Source organism: Taudactylus pleione, unplaced genomic scaffold (genome assembly GCF_031769625.1).
Source record: "Taudactylus pleione unplaced genomic scaffold, aTauple2 ptg001137l, whole genome shotgun sequence".
NCBI classification, from domain to species: Eukaryota; Metazoa; Chordata; class Amphibia; order Anura; family Myobatrachidae; genus Taudactylus; species Taudactylus pleione.
In genome coordinates, this window is record NW_028285538.1 from 2,220,567 (window position 1) to 2,241,814 (window position 21,248).

The window sequence follows — 21,248 nt, forward strand, 5'->3', positions numbered from 1 at the left end:
AGCTGGAATATGATTGGTTGCTATGAGCAACAACTCCACTTCTAAAAACTCTCAGTTTAAACTCTCACTTTAGTAAATCTACCCCTCTGTCTTTAATTTGCGTATGTTTCATTCAAGATCCAAGAGTCATAAAATTAAAATTAACTTCAGACTGCGCTAATATAGTTCTTATTGTGAGAAAGCAGAATCCACATACATACAAAGAATAGTCATGGCTCCGTTAACTAAAAATATATATAGAAATTTTTATTATATAATTATAAATCAAGTTAATAAGGACAGTTGTCTCACATATTACAATAAAATGCTATTTGCATTAAATAAACAGTGTAACACTATCAATGCAAGATATCTCCTGTATATTTAACACGTCGCAAAATTGTGGACAGTTAGATCAGGTAAGTCGTTAACACAAGATACTGAATAAGTGGTCCAGTTGGAGTTCCAAACTAGGATCCAAAGGTGTCAAGTGCAAATAATCTGGCCAGATGAGCATGATACTGTGGATAGATTGTACCTGTCAATGGCCGTTTGTAGCTGTACTGAGTACAGTGCTGAGGTGTTTAGTAGATACGGCTTCCCATGTTATGCAAGCGGCCACTGGGGCTGGGCTGGGCTGACGTTGCATCAGCAAACTCTTTGTCTCCCTTGATCATCCGCTGGACATGCTGTGAACGCTGGGCTGGAGCCTGTGTAGAATCACCTCCGTATAATGCTGCTATGCAGGACAGTATCAGCTTGGTGTTATGAAGATGGTACATCCAAAGTGAACTGGCCACAAACAAAAGGTGCTCACAAATTGGGGGGGGGGCACCTCTCATGCGTTTCGCACCTTTAAATGGGGGCTTTTTCAAAAAGCCCCCATTTAAAGGTCCATATTACGCTAAGAACACTATGATGGATATTTATAGATAGGCTACTAAATGGGGCACATCCACTAGAAGACTTTGAAACGACTGCACGATTACGACATTGTAATTGTGCAGTCATTTCACAGTGTGTGCTGTGCCTACACTGAGCGTTCAGTCATTCAGTGCTGGCACCCTCCCTCATCCCCTAACATGGCCAATCTGTCGTTATCAATCACCCCTATGCTCAACCGTGTTATCATCAGGTTATCCATGTTCGGCCGATGATTGATGTCGGAAACGATCAGCGGGAGCGCGCATCGCTGGTCGTTTCCAACATTAATGTGCCCGATTCATGCATGATTAATGAGCGATTGAACGATAACGATATAATTATCGTTCAATCGCATATAGAAATCGGCAAGTGGAAGTGCGCCTTAAATGTGGAAATATGGCATCCCCCAAATTCAGCACTGATATTTCCAGATATTGTCTAAAATTATAACTTTCTGTTCTAACTCTTGTAATGTCAAAACCTATATAAGAGTTACCTACAAAACAATAGTGTGTGCCTAATATTCATGGGAATTTTCTTTAATTCACTTTTATAGGCATGAAGGTTGCTAGGTTAATTTTAATGAGTTTTTACAAGAGGTCTAATAAACATATTAATCCATTCAACTGCCTTTTCTAATGCAACCTTATGAAAACATAGTAATTTAAGCAACGTTTTAAGCAACGCCCTAGGGATGAATAGTCAGTGAGGTTCCAGCATGCTATTCTATGACAGCCCAGTTAAAGCTTTGGGCAATGGGCACACAAAACATGACGCTGGTATGTCTAGTGAGTTATCTGTGTAAATAGTTTACTATAGATGTGTCCACATACATCTAGTCCCCTTGCGCATTAAACAGACCTTCTAGTCTAGTCTAGCCCTAGTCTACTGGTTAAAGGTAAACTGCGTTTTGGGGGCGAAAAAGTCCAGTTGGGGGACATACTTAAAAAGTAGCGAAATAGATTCCAGGGGGGTCCCCAAGTATGCCCCAGGTGTTTTTAAGTTTGCAGTTGCTTGCAGCAGGTGGATTTTTTAAGATTTTTAAAACTTCACTTCAATTGCTAGCACCCATTTTCAGCTACCCCAAATTTGCTGGGACGACTTATTTTGAGCTCTTTTTCACCAATCCTGAAAAATATGCTAATTTGCAGCTATTGACAGCATTTAAGTACCCCAAAAACCTTCAACAGGGCTATTCGGGGGTATCTAGAGTGATTCCCAGTGTATTTTTTGGGGGGTGTCAGGCTGATTTCCCCAAATCTGACAGTACTTTTCACATGATACAGTTTCGCCGGCTCCCGTTTTCGCTGATTTCTAATTGAATACGGCGAAAAGTGGGCATGCGCGATACTTTTTCGCATTGAAAACCGGCGAAGTAGGCGAAAAGTCCAGCATGCGAAAAGTACGGGACTTTTTGCCGGGAATTGAATATTCCCTCTTAGATGCATTTTCGTAAAAAAAAAGACGCCCGGCTCTAGCAGAGTTGCAGGAGACCTGTTGGCTCACTCATGCCAGGCAAGTCGCGCTGTATGGCGTTTTGAGGCTAGATGTATGAGGACACATCTATATAGCACAAAGCTGTGTTATTTTTGCACTGCCAAGCAATCATTTTATACTTCTGACTCTTGCAGACCTGTCATGGAGATATTTCCGGCATTATAAAACACACAACTTTTTGGGAAGTAACTTCTGCCATATTCATGTTGTGTTTGATAATACCACCATATAGATTAGATGGTGTTATGTCATTCAGCATCAAATATAATTTGCTACTGCCTTTTGATGTGCCATTGGTGATAACCTCCGCAAACAGATCTGCATACAGTGGAGCGGGCAGCAGAGGTGGGAGGGAGGGGGTCCCGCAGCTGCTACATTCAAGCCAGGCTGATCTGGGAGACAGGCAGAGGATGCAGACAAGTAGGGAAAAGTATCTATTTCCCAAAAAGCTGTCATCGCAAAAATGACAGCTTTTCGGAAGAAGTTTGTTAGTTGGCGAATATCTTCAACAGCTCTGAAGGTAAAGCTGGCAAATCTTACAGTTATTTAGTATCAAAAAAGTAAACTATTAGACCACATAGCGACAATGAGACAATGTGACAAAGCGACACAGTGACAAAACTTGAATACACAATTCATTTGTCTGTTTGTTTGACTATCCGGTTAGTCATTTGGACACCCCAGCACCGGTTGGGATGAAACTAACATGAGGAGGTACAGTTGGATCCTGGCCAGGTTTTAGGGAGGTTAGGGTCCTTGTCGGATCTCCCTTTAATGTACGCTGGACAGAACTTTGACATGGGGAGCCTGTTCTGGGCCTTCCACTGGATGGTTTTGTATGAAAGCTTCTCAGAGGGGTGAAAATTGGTCTGGTATGCCTAATGGGGCAACCAATAAGCTCCTAATTGTCATGTGTTTGAAAAATGACAGTCAGGAGCTGATTGGTTGGAGCAGCATTTAAGATTAGTAAGAAGTGATAACAAGGCTATCACTTGTTGATAAATTAGGGCCTCAATCTGTGTTCAAATCCTAATACTTACATCTAATAAATATATCCAGGATATGCCCACATTTTACACAAGACTGCAAAAACTGTAATTCATGCACTATTATCTCCTGCATTGATTATTGTAATAGTTTCCTTATTGGTCTTTCCCAAAACAAACTCTCCCCACTAAAATTAATTTTGAATGCAGCTACGAGGCTGATCTTCCTTGCTAAATGTTCATCATCTGCTGCTCTGCTCTGTCAGTCCCTTCATTGGTTTCCTATATTCTACCAAAATCAATATAAATTACTTTTACTAACACATAAGGCTATTAATCAAAACACACCAAAATACATATCTCCACTTATCTCAAAATATTCCCAAGCTCGACCTCTCCGCTCTGCATAAGATCTGCATCTCTCAATCACACTCAATACCTGCTCCCGTTCACAGTTACAGGCAGGGCCGGTGCATTGCGGTAAGCGGGGTAAGCATTACAGGGGGCGCCGGGCTGGAGGGGTGCCCTCCCTCCTCCGTTGTGCCGGCTTCATCCTTGCTGGTAGTATGGTGTCAGTCAGTGCATCTTTTTCCGTTTAACTGCAGAGGCGGCCTACTATCCATTGTTGAGGCAGAGCAGCAGCATCATGACACTTCACCACTGGGTCTAACCCCCCTTCCCTCTCCTCCTCTCCAAGGGTGGGCTGGGCCAGGGTGCCATGGGCCCCCTGGCAGCACCCTCACTTAGTGGTCGCCTCCTCAGCACTAGGGAGCTCATTCAGACCCGCTTGCTAGATGCGATCGCTCGTACCCTGTGTATGCAAATCCAGCACATGCCCAGTGAGGCAGGTGATCGCACGGCAAGGCATTAGCATGCCCACTATGTCTTGGCGTGTGATCACTATGTATGCAGATGCTCATCAGCCATTCATAAGACGCCCACTTGCACATGTCATCTCCTGGAAGAGCATCAAATCATTGATACATCGAGCACCATCGGATGCGATCGCAGAACTTGAGGTTGACTATACCCTTCCACAAGCACTGCGATCACTTCAGTGTGAAATACAACCAAGTGACGTGTACTATGACGTTGCCTCTTAATTATGCACGCCACTGAAATGGTGTTGAGACACTCAGGCACGCCTGCATTTGCACCTCCACTCTCCAGTTTCTAGTGGCCTGCCTCTGTCACCACCCACTAACGGCCTCTCCTGGCACTCATTCAGCTGGGCTGTCTATGCCAGTCGAGCAAACGCTTCATGATCTTTCACTATGGTTCGCGCACGTGCATTGCGATGCATACACATACGCAGTTTGCAAATATCGGCCAGCTATGAGCGTTTGCATCCTAGCGAGCGAGTCTGAATGAGCTCCTAAGAGCGCTGTAGGTCCAAAGTTCGTGATAGACCAAGCTGTGATACAGCCGTGCATAGACAATCGTATCACAGTGGAGAGCGAGAGACTACTTGTGTGCTGTACTGGTCGGTGCATATCCACAACAAGCAGGAGGGGCGCAGCAGTGACTGTGAATATATTAGTGACACTGCCGTCACTCAGGAAACCACTCAGAGAATTCCAAAACCACCAATGCCCCGGCCCCCAAGCTCACCTCCAGATAAAATAATAAAGATACAATAAAAGGGAGCCTCCTTCTTAATAGGAGGCTCCCATATTTATTAGGCAGATAAAAAGAGTAAACAAGAAATCCAGGTAAGTGTACTGTAAAGAGACATGTTAAGAGGACATATTTGTAGGAGGGTGCAAATGATACTAGTTTACAGGGGTGGTGCCGAGCCCCCTAGCACTGGCCCTGGTTACAGGATGTTTTTTGGGCTGCACCTAATCTGTTGAATGGCCTCCCTGCATAACAAGACTTTCCTCTAGTCTACACAGATGTTGCATTCAGAACGCAGATGCAAACACAAGGTGTCTATTTCCTACAGACATTTGCTGCATTTGCATTTTAGTTGGACGGTATTACGCAGCCATAAACAATACAAAACTGTAACAGATATACTGTAATGGCACTTATAAAAGTCAGATGTACTCCCCTGTTAGTGAGGACCACTTTTTTCCATTAAGTATTTTAAATGTAACATATAAATAAACTCACAGCCATCGACTTGTGTTCAAATATACAGCAGTATCTTTAATGTGATGTTAGGGATCCCAAAATGCCCTTGTATAACAACGTCCCTCTTTTCAGTAAGTTTGTACTCTACAATTTAGCCTGGTGTATTTTGGAGGGTAAAAGCATGTCGGTATGGACACCTGGCTACATTGTGGAGAACCTACTTACTGAAAGGAGGGACGTTTCTATACAAGAAACTACAAATGAGAACTGGGACTTGAAAAGTCTCAGTTCAACCCTGGCGCTCCACTATTGATTCCAGAAAAATAAGATCTCCTGTTGGGGGTACAGCACTGCAAACCTATAATGTCAGCTGCTAGTCTGACACACACAAAAAAACTACAATTAAAACAGATAAGGTTGCACTGCTGCCAGTGAAAATCACTAAACCTAATTGATCCACTCACAAACTTCTCTGAATCAAGAAACATTTAATAGACACATGACAATAAAATAGACATATTCACATACATAGTTAATATCTCCAAATAGATATAAATTACTGTTTTAAATATGAAAGCTTGGAGTCACTGGAATAAAATGTAACCACAACTGGATATAATTGTGTTTGATTGCTCACCACTCGGTGTATCAATTATATTCAAAATCCAAGAGTTTCCATCCAAATATTGGTGTTGAAATAGATACACACAACTTCCTTTTGTAAAGGTGTACTTGTTAGCTTGTATCTCTAGAGATCCACCTGTATGTTATTAGATGATAACAACCTCCCTTTGATTGAGTATCCAATGGTTGTACAAATAAATACGTGGCTGGCTGCGATCTGTAGTGCGCCAGAGCGTTTTGTGTGGAAACATTTAGCACTCCGTATAATCAGGCACACTTGCTCAAATAGTATCCGCACAGTGTAAACCTACAAGTACAAGTCACCTTTTGATGTAAAAATGTAATAATATGGTGGCAATTATAGACAATCCACGTACCTGACCGGCACCACACGTGGGCAGCGGCCTCGTTTCTTCGTTATTGTTAAATGAGATACCGCTCTCTTTATAAGTGTTGATGTCGGGTAATGCGGCTTTGCTGGTTGATAAACGGGGTAGCGGCTCAGGCAAAGTTCATACCTGGCAGATGAATAATCCGGCAGCGGTCTCGTATCCCCGCTGTAGCTGCAATTGCTGCTGCTCTCCCCCACGTCCTAACCCACAGCTGGAAGCACTCTCAATGAGCCGGCATCTCTTAGTGCTTGTAGCGGGATATAGATGGTGAATAGCAAATAATGGTATGAATCGATTTCCAAGTGTTATCGGAGCTTATCACAATAGTCGGACCCCCTCGACGCGTTTCGCTCCTGCTCTGGGAGCTTTTTCAAGATTCTATACAAGGACATTTTGGGATCCAACATCTATCTGTTCTGTGGAAAACCACCTCCCTATTGTTGGGTAGGGAATGTTATTCTTTTTTCTGGAATTGATGGAAGTTTAATTAAAAGGTTTTTAATACTGTATATAACCTATTCTGTTTTGGATTAATAATCTCCAGACTGAGGGCCTTATGCAAATTGGATCGCAATGCTGCATTCGCACACAGCCATCCGCCGTCAAAGTATGCAAATCCCGGGATCGCTAGCAAGACATTAGCACACCCACTATGTTTTGCCATGCGATTGCGGTATGAAATTAGACGCCCACCAGCCTGATACAAGATGCCCACTTTCCCTTAGTAACATACGTCATCTCCAGGAAGTGTATTAAACCATCGGTAACATTGGCTGACATCGGACCCATACGCAGCACTTGTGGCTGACCATACCCTACAGTACGCACTGCGATTGATGAGAATGTGCCTTCGTAAATATTGCTTGTAAGTAAATTTACTGCCACACAATGAATTCAACTAGTGATATGCAAATACGATTAAATTTAATGTGAAAAGAAGAGCAGCGCTGGATATGCCAATATGTTATATATGCTTAGGTATAAGAAGTGTGGAATAATGCTGGATAGGCCAATATGTTATATATGCTTAGGTATATGACGTGTGGAATAATGCTGGATAGGCCAATATGTTATATATGCTTAGGTATATGACGTGTGGAATAATGCTGGATAGGCCAATATGTTATATATGCTTAGGTATATGAAGTGTGGAATAATGCTGGATAGGCCAATATGTTATATATGCTTAGGTATATGAAGTGTGGAATAATGCTGGATAGGCCAATATGTTATATATGCTTAGGTATATGAAGTGTGGAATAATGCTGGATAGGCCAATATGTTATATATGCTTAGGTATATGAAGTGTGGAATAATGCTGGATAGGCCAATATGTTATATATGCTTAGGTATATGAAGTGTGGAATAATGCTGGATAGGCCAATATGTTATATATGCTTAGGTATATGAAGTGTGGAATAATGCTGGATAGGCCAATATGTTATATATGCTTAGGTATATGAAGTGTGGAATAATGCTGGATATGCCAATATGTGATATATACTTAGGTATAAGAAGTGTGGAATAATGCTGGATAGGCCAATATGTTATATATGCTTAGGTATATGAAGTGTGGAATAATGCTGGATAGGCCAATTTGTTATATATGCTTAGGTATATGAAATGTGGAATAATGCTGGATAGGCCAATATGTTATATATGCTTAAGTATAAGAAGTGTGGAATAATGCTGGATATGCCAATATGTTATATATGCTTAGGTATAAGAAGTGTGGAATAATGCTAGATATGCCAATATGTAATATATATACTTAGGTATATGAAGTGTGGAACAATATTAGCCCTTATATTTTTTTAGAAAGCTTCCTGGAACAGAATTGAAACGCGTTAGTTGGATCCTATATAACAACATCCTAACAGCATTGAGCTGACACAACCTATGTGCAAGAGGATTGTCTAATAGCAGCTCATTGCTACTGATGTATAAAATACCACTTAAGACCCGGTAAGGTGGCTACCCCAAAGCTCTATACTATCAAACCACTAAACCACTATAACTGAAAATTGGAGATTTCTATATACAGTAGGTGTAATGGAAGAGATAGTACTCTGGGCTCTCATGTCTCCTATGTATTCCAATAGGACTTGTCAGGCATGACACCAGCCACGTAGTTTACCTATTAAGATGCACATGCAACCTACAGTATGTAGGCAGAACCGTGAGGCCACTTAAAACAAGATTAGCAGAGCACCTCGGAAGCATCAGAAACAAATCAGAAAACCACAACATTCTCCTACATTTCCTGGAGAAACACCAAAGTAACCCCAAGGACTTGAATTAGGTATCAAGACCATTACTCACAACTGGAGAGGGGGTGACATAACCAAAAGACTCAATAAAGAAGAATTAAAATGGATATTCACTCTGGACACTTTCACACCCCACGGTCTCAACATAGACAATGAGATCCAGTCAATCATCTCCAAATAACACACACCCGAACCAACCACCACCCCAACATAAGACTGAAGTTATTGCTCCACTGCAACTCCATAGGATGACACCATATACCAAAAACCATCATACTTCACAACACACAACTATAACCCATCCCAATCACACACAAGACACACTCAACCCCAACCTGTACATTAGTAAGGACCACGCAATCAGCCCCTGCACACACCTGCACCTCATCACCATTCAACAAGTCCCTGAACACGTGCACCACAAAAAAAAAAATCATTACTCCAGCCAGTCCCTGCACACACCTGCACCTCATCACCATTCACCATTCAGCAAGTCCCTGCACACACCTGCACTGCATTACCATTCAAACACACCATTGGTTTAATCTGATTACACTTATTACTCCAAAAAAACAAAAAAAAACAAACACTCATCACTCCAGCCAGTCCCTGCACACACCTGCACGTCATCACCATTCACCATTCAGCAAGTCCCTGCACACAACTGCACCACATTACCATTCAAACACACCATTGGTTTAATTTGATTACACTCATTACTCCAACCAGCCCCTGCACACACCTGCACCTCATCACCATTCAGCAAGTCCCTGCACACACCTGCACTGCATTACCATTCAAACACACCACTGGCCTAATCAGATTACAGTTATCACTCCAGCTAGTCCTTGCACACACCTGCACCGCATCACCATTCATCAAACCCCTGCACACGCCTGCACTGCATTACCTATCAAACACACCATTGGCCCCTTGAGTCACCTGACCACACCCCCACCCCCAGAAGTGCACTACATAAGTACCTCAGAAGCATTGATCATCTCACACCTCCTTGTAGAAGGCACCTGTGCCGAAATGCGTTGGAGACCCCCAGACACCACCCATCTTGAACCCACCTGCATCTGCATCCGCCCCAATCCGGGCACCTGAACGGCAGCAGCGACGCTTAACCGGACGCTGGTCCCCACTCACACCAGCCCCAGCCTCTGCTAAATGACAGCGCTGCACGTGCTCATCACACCACCGCACGTAGCACAGGTTTCACCTGCACTGCATCCACGGACGTGAGCCACTGAAAAAGTGCACGCCCCCCACCGCGGCATCATACTGGACTTTGAGAAGAGCTGATCTCACACCAATGGACTTGGGCACCTACCGGTTGGTCAGCACCCATTCTCCTCACCAGTGCGGGACGCCGCAAAGTGGGAGCACCCCTGATCACCTCCAACAGGGCATCCCAGTTCAGAAGTCTGTCAACCATAGGTCCAGCAGGGAAGCATGCAGTAGTCAGGACCGCATGTCAAGGAGCCCCCTGAAAGGGTTGATCCTACTCCCCACACTGTGGATACGCCCTGACACCCCAAATCCCCAACAACTGGGCAGTGTGTGGTGCCACGAACCATCTAAGAGACATTTATCTTCCAGGAGCACTGTGCCTCCTACTGAGCAACTACCTCCCTTTATATGCACACACAGATACAAATAAACATATTTGTTTCTTCCACCATCCATCCAGCCTCCAGTATTTCTGTTCTACCACAACACATCCACCACAACACACAGCCGTCTGCTCCCCCCAACCTCCCCCCATTTTTTCCCTCCTCCCTCTCCCAACCAATACACACACACACGGAGCGCACGTACCCTCCAATCTTACCATGATACTCTCTTTGTTTTTACTTGGCAGACTGGGCACTGAGCAGAGCTGAACGCTCACCAGTTTGTGCAGCGTATCTTGCATGACTTCTGTCTGTGTATGCTTAGAAATTAGTGTATGTAAATATGAGAATGTAGAGAGAAAATCATTGTAATAGTATTTATTCTTTTGATTATGGCAGTATGAAGGGTATCCTCATGTTGACACAATTTAGTAAGGGTTCATTCAAATACAGCCCATGCAGACCAGCATGTTAGTGTATATATGCTATATATAGAGGATGGGTGCAAGTACACACAGATGGTGAAAAATTGCAGTAAACCTGGCACAAAAGCTAAAGCTGAGGCGTACGTATCTCGAGATGCACTATTTTCCATGCATGCTCTTTTGATAATAAACTCCGGGGGCGGGCTGTGATGAAAGGCAAAGGCAATATATGCCCCCCATTGGATCGGTCTTATATTCGGACACCTTGAGCCGGTCAAGTAAACTTCATTGTTTTAACCAAATGTTAGTGATTTGCTGATGGGCCTGACTGGCGCCTCTGCGGCTGCACAGTTCAGCAGAAATGAAGAGAAACCTCTGATGGGGCAGGTGCGAAGCTCATGGGTCATGTGGAGAGCTTAGAGGCGCCATGGTGCAATAAAATACACGTCCAGATTCTTCCACTCTATACGGGGAAAGGGTAGAGAACACTACTGCACTCCTCAATGCATGTGTGTATATGATTGTAAAGGTGAAATAAATGTAGCAGTTAGAAAGACTGTACAAGACTGTCTTATTCCCAATTGTGAGAATGTGATTAGAGATACCTAGACACTGTCCAGTACAAACATCCCCCAACAATTGTGCTTTCCAATACTTCTTATATTGAATTTCTATTTTATACTCAACTAGCAACCCGCCCCGTCATCACATGGGAGCAATTTCATCTCGCCACAGCCCCCTGCATCTTATAACAACCTACGCCATGTCACCACAGCCCCCTGCATCTTATACAACCTACACCATGTCACCACAGCCCCCTGCATCTTATACAACCTACGCCATGTCACCACAGTCCCCTGCATCTCACCACAGCCCCTGCATCTTATACAACCTACACCATGTCATCACATTCCCCTGCATCTCACCACAGCCCCCTGCATCTTATACAACCTATGCCATGTCACCACAGTCCCCTTCATCTCACCACAGACCCCTGCATCTTATACAACCTACGCCATGTCACCACAGTCCCCTTCATCTCACCACAGCCCCCTGCATCTTATACAACCTACGCCATGTCACCACAGTCCCCTTCATCTCACCACAGTCCCCTGCATCTCACCACAGCCACCTGCATCTCACCACAGTCACCATCATCTCATACAACCTACGCAATGTCACCACAGTCCCCGGCATCTCACCACAGCCCCCTGCATCTTATAACAACCTACGCCATGTCACCGCAGTCCCCAGCATCTCACCACAGCCTGCTGCATCTTATAACAACCTACATCATGTCACCACATTCCCCTGCATCTCATACAACCTACGCCATGTCACCACAGTCCCCTGCATCTCACCACAGACCCCTGCATCTCACCACAGCCCCCTGCATCTCATACAACCTACGCCATGTCACCACAGTCCCCTCCATCTCACCACAGCCCCCTGCATCTTATAACAACCTACGCCATGTCACCACATTCCCCTGCATCTCATACAACCTACACCATGTCACCACAGTCCCCTGCATCTCACCACAGCCCCCTGCATCTCACCACAGCCCCCTGCATCTTATACAACCTACACCATGTCACCACAGTCCCCTTCATCTCACCACAGCCCCCTGCATCTTATAACAACCTACGCCATGTCACCACAGTCCCCTTCATCTCACCATAGCCCCCTGCATCTTATAACAACCTACACCATGTCACCACAGTCCCCTGCATCTCACCACAGCCCCCTGCATCTTATACAACCTACGCCATGTCACCACAGTCCTCTGCATCTCACCACAGCCCCCTGCATCTTATACAACCTACACCATGTCACCACATTCCCCTGCATCTCACCACAGCCCCCTTCATCTCATACAACTTACGCCATATCACCACAGTCCCCTGCATCTCACCACAGCCACCTGCATCTCACCACAGTCACCATCATCTCATACAACCTACGCAATGTCACCACAGTCCCCGGCATCTCACCACAGCCCCCTGCATCTTATAACAACCTACTCCATGTCACCGCAGTCCCCAGCATCTCACCACAGCCTGCTGCATCTTATAACAACCTACGTCATGTCACCACAGTCCCCTGCATCTCACCACAGCCCCCTGCATCTCATACAACCTACGCCATGTCACCACAGTCCCCTCCATCTCACCACAGCCCCCTGCATCTTATAACAACCTACGCCATGTCACCACATTCCCCTGCATCTCATACAACCTACACCATGTCACCACAGTCCCTTGCGTCTCACCACAGCCCCCTGCATCTCACCACAGCCCCCTGCATCTTATAACAACCTACGCCATGTCACCACAGTCCCCTTCATCTCACCACAGCCCCCTGCATCTTATAACAACCTACGCCATGTCACCACAGTCCCCTTCATCTCACCATAGCCCCCTGCATCTTATAACAACCTACACCATGTCACCACAGTCCCCTGCATCTCACCACAGCCCCCTGCATCTTATACAACCTACGCCATGTCACCACAGTCCCCTGCCTCTCACCACAGTCCCCTGCATCTCACCACAGTCCCCTTCATCTCATACAACCTATGCCATGTCACCACAGTCCCCTGTATCTCACCACAGCCCCCTGCATCTCATACAACCTACGCCATGTCACCACAGTGCCCTGCATCTCACCACAGCCCCCTGCATCTCATAACAACCTACACCATGTCACCACAGCCCCCTGCATCTCACCACAGCCCCCTGCATCTCATAACAACCTACGCTATGTCACCATAGCCCCCTGCATCTCATAACAACCTACGCCATGTCACCACAGTGCCTGCATCTCATACAACCTACGCCATGTCACCACAGCCCCTGCATCTCATACAACCTACACCATGTCACCACAGCCCCCTGCATCTCATAACAACCTACGCCATGTCACCACAGTCCCCTTCATCTCATACAACCTACGCCATGTCACCACAGTCCCCTGCATCTCATACCACCTACGCCATGTCACCACAGTCCCCTGCATATCACCATAGCCCCCTGCATCTCATAACAACCTACGCCACGTCACCACAGTCTCTGCATCTCATACAACCTACACCATGTCACCACAGTCCCTGCATCTCATACAACCTACACCATGTCACCACAGCCCCTGCATCTCATACAACCTATGCCATGTCACCACAGCCCCTGCATCTCATACAACCTACGCCATGTCACCACAGCCCCTGCATCTCATACAACCTACACCATGTCACCACAGTCCCCTTCAGCTCATAACAACCTACGCCATGTCACCACAGCCCCCTGCATCTCACAACAGCCTCCTGCTTCTTACTCCTGCCCCCTGCATTTCACCACAGCATTCTATATTTCACCACAGCCCCTTGCATCTCACCAGAGGCCCCTGCTTCTCACTACTGCTTCTTACCACAGTCCCCTGCATCACACCACATGCCTCTGCATCTCACCACAACTCCCTGCTTCTTACTTCTGCCTCCTGCATCTCAACAGTGTCACCACAACCCCCACTGCTGCTGCCATGCAGCTTGGGATGTGCTGGGAATTTGATGGTGGCAGTCTGATGTTTGGTTGTTTTTATTACATTTCTGATAGCTATGCCTCCTATGGCTCCTTCCTGGCTACTGTATTTGCATCAGGGCATCTTCATAGGTTTGTTGGAGGCTGTATCTCACTGTCAACATGAGACGTGACCTTGCTCAGTCCCTCCCTCCCCTCTCTAGACTGCTGCTAAGCAACAGGGCACATTGCCAGCTCTGATTGGCTCAGGTTCAAATGCTCTCTTGCTATTTCAGCACTATGGCCAGCTCCTATGCAGACAACAGCTTGGTGCTAGATTTTTTTCTGTGACTTGCTTCACTAAAATTGTGACTGCCCAGCTCCCTTTTGTCACAGATGAATAGACCATATACCTAAACCTTCCTCGACTAATGCTGAATAGAATAGTGATAACCCCATCAAAATCCATCCAGTAGTTCAAGAGATTAGCCCAAATGAACAAGCAGACCCCTTAAGACTTTATTATATATATATAATATATATAAAGAGAGAGAGAGAGAGATAGAGAGAGAGAGAGAGAGAGAGAGAAACTACATCGGCTACAACTTTTCTTTGGGACTGCTACATTTATTTAACTTTTACAATCATATACAAACATGCATCGAGAATTACAGTAGTGAGCACTACCCTTTCCACTTAAATTCTTTACTGATATAAGAGACGGTCCTCTCTTATTGGGTCTGGTAGCTCCTACCTATTCCAACATCTGCACTAGAGAGCGCATTATACCACCATTCCTTCTTCCAGCTCTAGGCTCTCTCTTTTGCTCTTAGCGGTGCAGCGCACATGATGTTATGACATTGCATCACTGAAGGGAAGAGGAGACGGCGAGAGGACCACCAAGGTTAGTGAAGTTAAGAGAATCTGGGAAAAAGTACTGGAGGAAACTTTGGAAAATGGTCTGGATATAACCTGGCAAAAGGTGCTGGAAGGAACCTGGGAAAAGGGCTGTAGTGAGTCTAGGAAAAGGGGCTGGAGGGAACCTGGAAAAAAGATATGTAGCTAACCTGGTAAAAGTGGCTGGAGGGAACCTGGGAAAAGGGACTGGAGTGAAACTGGGAAAAGTGGCTGGAGGGAACCATGGGAAAAGGGACTTGAGGGAACATGGGAAAAGGGGCTGGATGGAACCTGGGAAAAGGGACTGGAGGGAACCTGGGAAAAGGGACTGGAGTGAAACTGGGAAAAGTGGCTGGAGGGAACCTGGGAAAAGGGACTTGAGGGAACATGGGAAAAGGGGCTGGATGGAACCTGGGAAAAGGGGCTGAGGGAACCTGGGAAAAGGGACTGGAGGGGACATGGGAAAGGGCTGCAGGAAACCTGGGAAAAGGGGCTTGAGGGAATATGGGAAAAAGAGCTGGAGGGAACCTGGGAAAAGGGGCTGAATGGAACCTGGGAAAAGGGGCTGTAGGGAACATGGGAAAAGGGGCTGGATGGAACCTAGGAAAATGGGCTCAAGCAAACATGGGAAAAGGGGCTGGAAGGAACCGTGGAAAAGGGGCTGTAGGGAACCTGGGAAAAGGGGCTGGAGTGAACCTAGGAAAAGGGGTTGGAGGGAACATGGGAAAAGGGGCTGTAGGGAACATGGGAAAGGGGCTGTAGGGAACATGGGAAAGGGGCTGGATGGAACCAGGGAAAAGGGGCTGGAGAGAACATGGGAAAAGAGGCTGTAGGGAACATGGGAAAGGGGCTGTAGGGAACATAGGAAAATGGGCTGTAGGGAACATGGGAAAAGGGGATGGAAGGAACCTGTGAAAAGGGGCAGAATGGAACCTGGGAAAAGGGGCTGTAGGGAACATGGGAAAAGGGGTTGGAGGAAACCTGTGAAAAGGGGCTGGATGGAACCTGGGACAAGGGGCTGTAGGGAACATGGGAAAACAGGCTGTAGAGAACCTGGAAAAAGGGTATTCAAGTAAAATAATTGTGAAGTCCGATCACTATACTTGGAGTTCCAAAGTCCAAAAGATTTATTTGCACAAAGAAATACAAAGAGTACCGCCCATACAATGCGCATGCGCGGTTGGCACCAACACAAGGCTTCAATTCTGAATGCACTAGCTTCCAAAGGTCACTGCAGTACAACTTAAAGGTTAACATTCAAATAGTCCTTAGGGAATAAAATCCTTGGGTACAGGCAGGGATCTGTGTGTACTCGACGTTGGATATGTCAGGATCTTCTCCTTTGTGTGTACGTCCGCATCTTCATAAAGCCTGATGGCCCTGCCGATGACTATCCCATTCTGGATTTCCTTAGTTTTACAGTATCATGGGTGAGAGGAAGATTGAGTTTCAGGGGCAGCACATTACATTGCTTAACTGATAATAAATGGATCTTGTCGAAGCTGGATAATTGGCTGAGACAAGATCAGTTTAAAATTGGATCGCAGCGACGCCATCTTGCGACTGGCCGCAAGGCGCCATCTTGGAAATGAGATCGCAAGACGCCATTTTACAAATGGCCACCTAAGCGCCATTTTAGATAAACACTCACACTTTAGTACATGTGGCGATATTACTATTAGCATCATGCGATTGCATCTGTGACCATCGCCATAAGTTATGGCGATTCATCAAAAGCCTATTTCATGACTTTACATAGTTTGGGTGCTCTGGATAAAGTGTGTGTATTATTATAATTCCCCTAAAGGATATATTTCAGAAATGGCTGTACAGTATGTCAAAATTGGATTGCATTAGCTAAACAGAGCAAATGGCCACGTGACAACTAGCCTGTGAAGACAAGCTTCATGGACATAATGTCTGCTCTCACTCCAGGTGGCCCTGCTTGAATACAGCAAGAGAGTCATTTGTAGCACCTTACATTAGCAGGCTTCCTACAATAAAATACCTTCAAAGCCAAGAGTGTTATCTGAGGTTTGGGTCTTGTAGCTGTGCTAATTTGCATCTACACAGGCCCTGGGAGAACAAAGACCAGTATTTTGGAGCCTGAAAAGGGTGGGGGCTGCTGGGGCATGAGCAAGTCATGGAACTATAATGCTCAGCATTCCACACTGCAAGGTGTTCACTTCTAGGGATAGCTGAGAGCGAAGAAGTGCTCCCCATGTCGGTCTATGGTGGTCTCCCTCCACACAGATTTTCTAAGACTTCAGATCAGCGTTATCTCTGTGCTCTAATGAATCACGTGCCTGTAGAGGCTCATGCTATAATTGCGTAATCAGTGTGAGTTTAAGTGAGATTTAAGTGCACCATTTCTCATACACACATTAATACGCACAATTGCGCTGTTAACTAGTCGCATATTAGCGAATGCATAAGACCCTGTATGAAAGCGCTGAATATTAGCTCCATGCACACGCATCAGCCCCAAGTTAACTAGCGTCTTTACATCAAACCCCACATACTCACACATTACATATTCACATACAAGGTTGCATAAACTTTAAGGTATAAGATTCAAGTATGCACATTTGGTATAATTGCTATGAAATAAAGATTATTTCGTAACTAAGGTTTTATACGTGATAAGTAAGCCATGTTTGGTATTGTATTGATGCGTACTCTCTCAACAGTATTCCGGTAATATCCATGGAGAGATCGCAACATGCATTCTCATCTTATGGACCGCAGAGACTTCAAGCAACAAAATGTACATTATATGAACAACTGTTAGGATTTGCATGAGGCGGGAAACCAGAGACCTCCAGTTGTTAGAGGCTGGACTGTGTCTATTTGAACCAACCTGTTAAATTCCTTGTATCATATGTCCTCTCCTTTAGGACCAATGGTATTAGCTACAAACTTCTCTATTGTGTTGTTTATTCCTGGGGGGTATAAATATGTGTGCTCTGACCCTGGGTTCCTAGTCTGCGTGCTGAATGCTGATTGACAAGGGGTTTCTTGCTGATGCCTACATCTGGACCAGAGAGCGCTGCGTATGTATAATTGTACTTGGGTCTGTATAATCTCTTTGCGCTAAGATTATATGAGGATCATAGCGTGTAACTGCTGTACTTTTACTTGAATAATACTTTGTGCTTTGGAACCACAGGTTCTAGGTCTGGAGTCTTTATTTACTATATGACTGCGTACGCAAATTAGCGTCATCCTTAGAGGTTTATAGGAAGGATATTAGAAGGTATAGGCAGGGGTATTTATAAGGTTCAAAGACAGAATCCTTAATCTAGAAACATTGCATCTATAATATTACTGTTACAGTGTGTATATTAAAATCAATAATAATAATTCCTTATACAATTAGAATCAAATATATATATATGTGTAATTCACATATTCCAGAGATAGTCAGGAACCAAACAAGTTTACACAGAACTGGTTATTCCAGCATATCAATAGAGATGGCTAAATGATACTACAATCTAATTAGCATTTGTTAAGGTGTTCAACTCAACAGCATACCCCCAACAAGAGGCTTTTTCCTCTTGAAGCTTCCTCACAGGTGATTGGACATGAGTTTCAAAGTAAAGGATTGAAACAACCCCTTTTTGAACAAACCTATCAGGTAATAGGATTCTCACAGAGACACAGGAAAGCTTAGAACAATAGCCCAAGTTTAAAGGAACAGTAGTTCCAGTTGACCAATAGGATATTCCCTTTCTGACCACACCTCACAGGTAAGGGAGAGCAGGATAGCATTCACACAAACACTTGGAGAAACGCACATGCTGGCAAGGACACACCAGGGAGAGACAGGCAGAGCAGACCCCCCCCCCCCCAGAAGGAGTCCAAAATGCAGCTTCATTCCCCAGGGGCCCGGAGATATCTGCTCATAATGGCTAAGTAAACTGTACATTAGATAGCCTATAATGGGTATTTGTAACTAGTTTGATTTAATCTGTTTATAGCTTGTATAGATAGTTTGTAGTGATTAATATTGTGGTTCATAGTGGAATCTTTGTTAACGGCCAGGTTATCAAGCTGTAATGCTTTGGTTATGCCTTAGTTTGTGTTAATCTGTAGTAGACGATATGTAAAAGTTTGCAGTGATTTGGGTTCAGTTTTATATATATGGCTGGCTGTGATATATATATATTAAGTTTCTTCTTTCCCCCTTCCTTCCCATGTGTTGTATTCTTGTGGTCTGACTGTATCATTGTATAGTTAAGATTAGGATGGAAATTGGGTAAAATATTGCAATATGTAGATATATATTTGTTTGATATCAGCTAGTGGTTGTGGTTCCATGGGAGCTGTGGATTGCTAGCCATATTGTGATAGTATTGTGAAGTTATATATTATCATAGTTTGGGGATTCATAGATGGCTACCTCCATGTGGTATGAACAAAGGAAATTCCATGTGCTCCATGTTTCCCCATTGAATCATGTGCTTGATTCAATGGAAGTTGTGAATTACTAGTCTTGTGAACATAGTTATAATTCTACCCAGTTTTGGTGTTGCATAGTACAAATAGGTTGTTATAGATATTATAATTATGATCATTAATGGATATTTGATTTACAGAAGTTACAACATTATGCAAGTTTTCTTACTTTCATAATGGAGTTTGCCTAGGGATCATGAGGCTTGCAAACAAAGGAAAAACATGTGCTTTGGCCCTTCCCCCTCCCCACAGTCTAGTGGGTACTGGATGAGGTCTGTTGTAGGATGGTATGGTTATATATTGGAATCAGCTTGTGTTGTACATGTTGGAATATTAAATGATGCAGTGTTTGCCTGATGTGTTGGCATATGATATTCAGCTTGCATATTTAATTAACTATGGCATTATGGGAGTCTTCAATGTGAGTTTTCAAAATGGAGTTTGTGTTCAGAGACCATGCGGTTTGAACAATAGGACAAAGGGTCCCAACAACCCCCACACACACATTCTCACTCAGCAACCATTTCTCTCTCTCTCTCTCTCTCTCTCTCTCTCTCTCTCTCTCTCTCTCTCTCTCTCATCTTTGTATCGTCTATGTTGTATTTTAACAAGCATTGATTTTATGAAGATTTGATATATAAAAACATTTTAATTTTAACATTTTGTGTGCATTGTTATCTTTATGAAAGGAAATTATCCAAATGATTTAAAAGGTATATCATTCTGGTTAACACTTTGCGAAGTTCATATATTTATGTTAATTATAACCTGATAGTTATTATATATAGAATAGAATAATTTGCTTCAGATATATTGAGATTAAACAGGCTGGCAATGGCCTGTGTGTACAAATAGAAAAAAAGGGGAAAAAACACCCCTTATCAATTACATTTATATGTACAGCAGAAATACAATTTTAATATCTAAAACAATACATATCAAATGCTGATTAAAATAAGTCTAAACATCAATATACAGTTATATAAATTCAATAGAAATAGGAAATTACGCCTATAATGAAAATAATATTTATAATAACTTACAGAAAGTGTTGTATTTTATTGTACTTCATTAAGTTTTACTATTTGACTTTGACAAGGGGCTTGTGGGAACCTGGGAAAAGGGGCTGGAGGTGGAGGGAAGGGGCTGCAGATTAATCAAAACTGACATGATTTGAAGAAAAATGCTAGGATAGTTTATAAAACACAAATTCTAAAGTAAATCATATTACTGATAAAAATGATATAAGAAATAAACAAATACAGTCTATTAACACTGCACAACAATGAAAATGTTTCCGATGTGAAAATAGTTACTTCTAATTGATTTCAGCAAAGAATGAATATGACATTTAAAACTCTCAGTCAGCTCTGAGTTCCGAGATATAACCCATTTATGATGATGTAGGGGTATTCCTAGTGAGGTGGGCAGAATGGAGAGAATCTTACCCGCAATCTGCGTTCCGCGCAGAAGGGGCGGAGCCTAATGACCCAATTAAATGAATCAGTTATTTGTCCCCTCCCCTATTCAAATATATGCGATTCACGGGATTACCCACACAAGATAACTGTGGTGCACTGAGT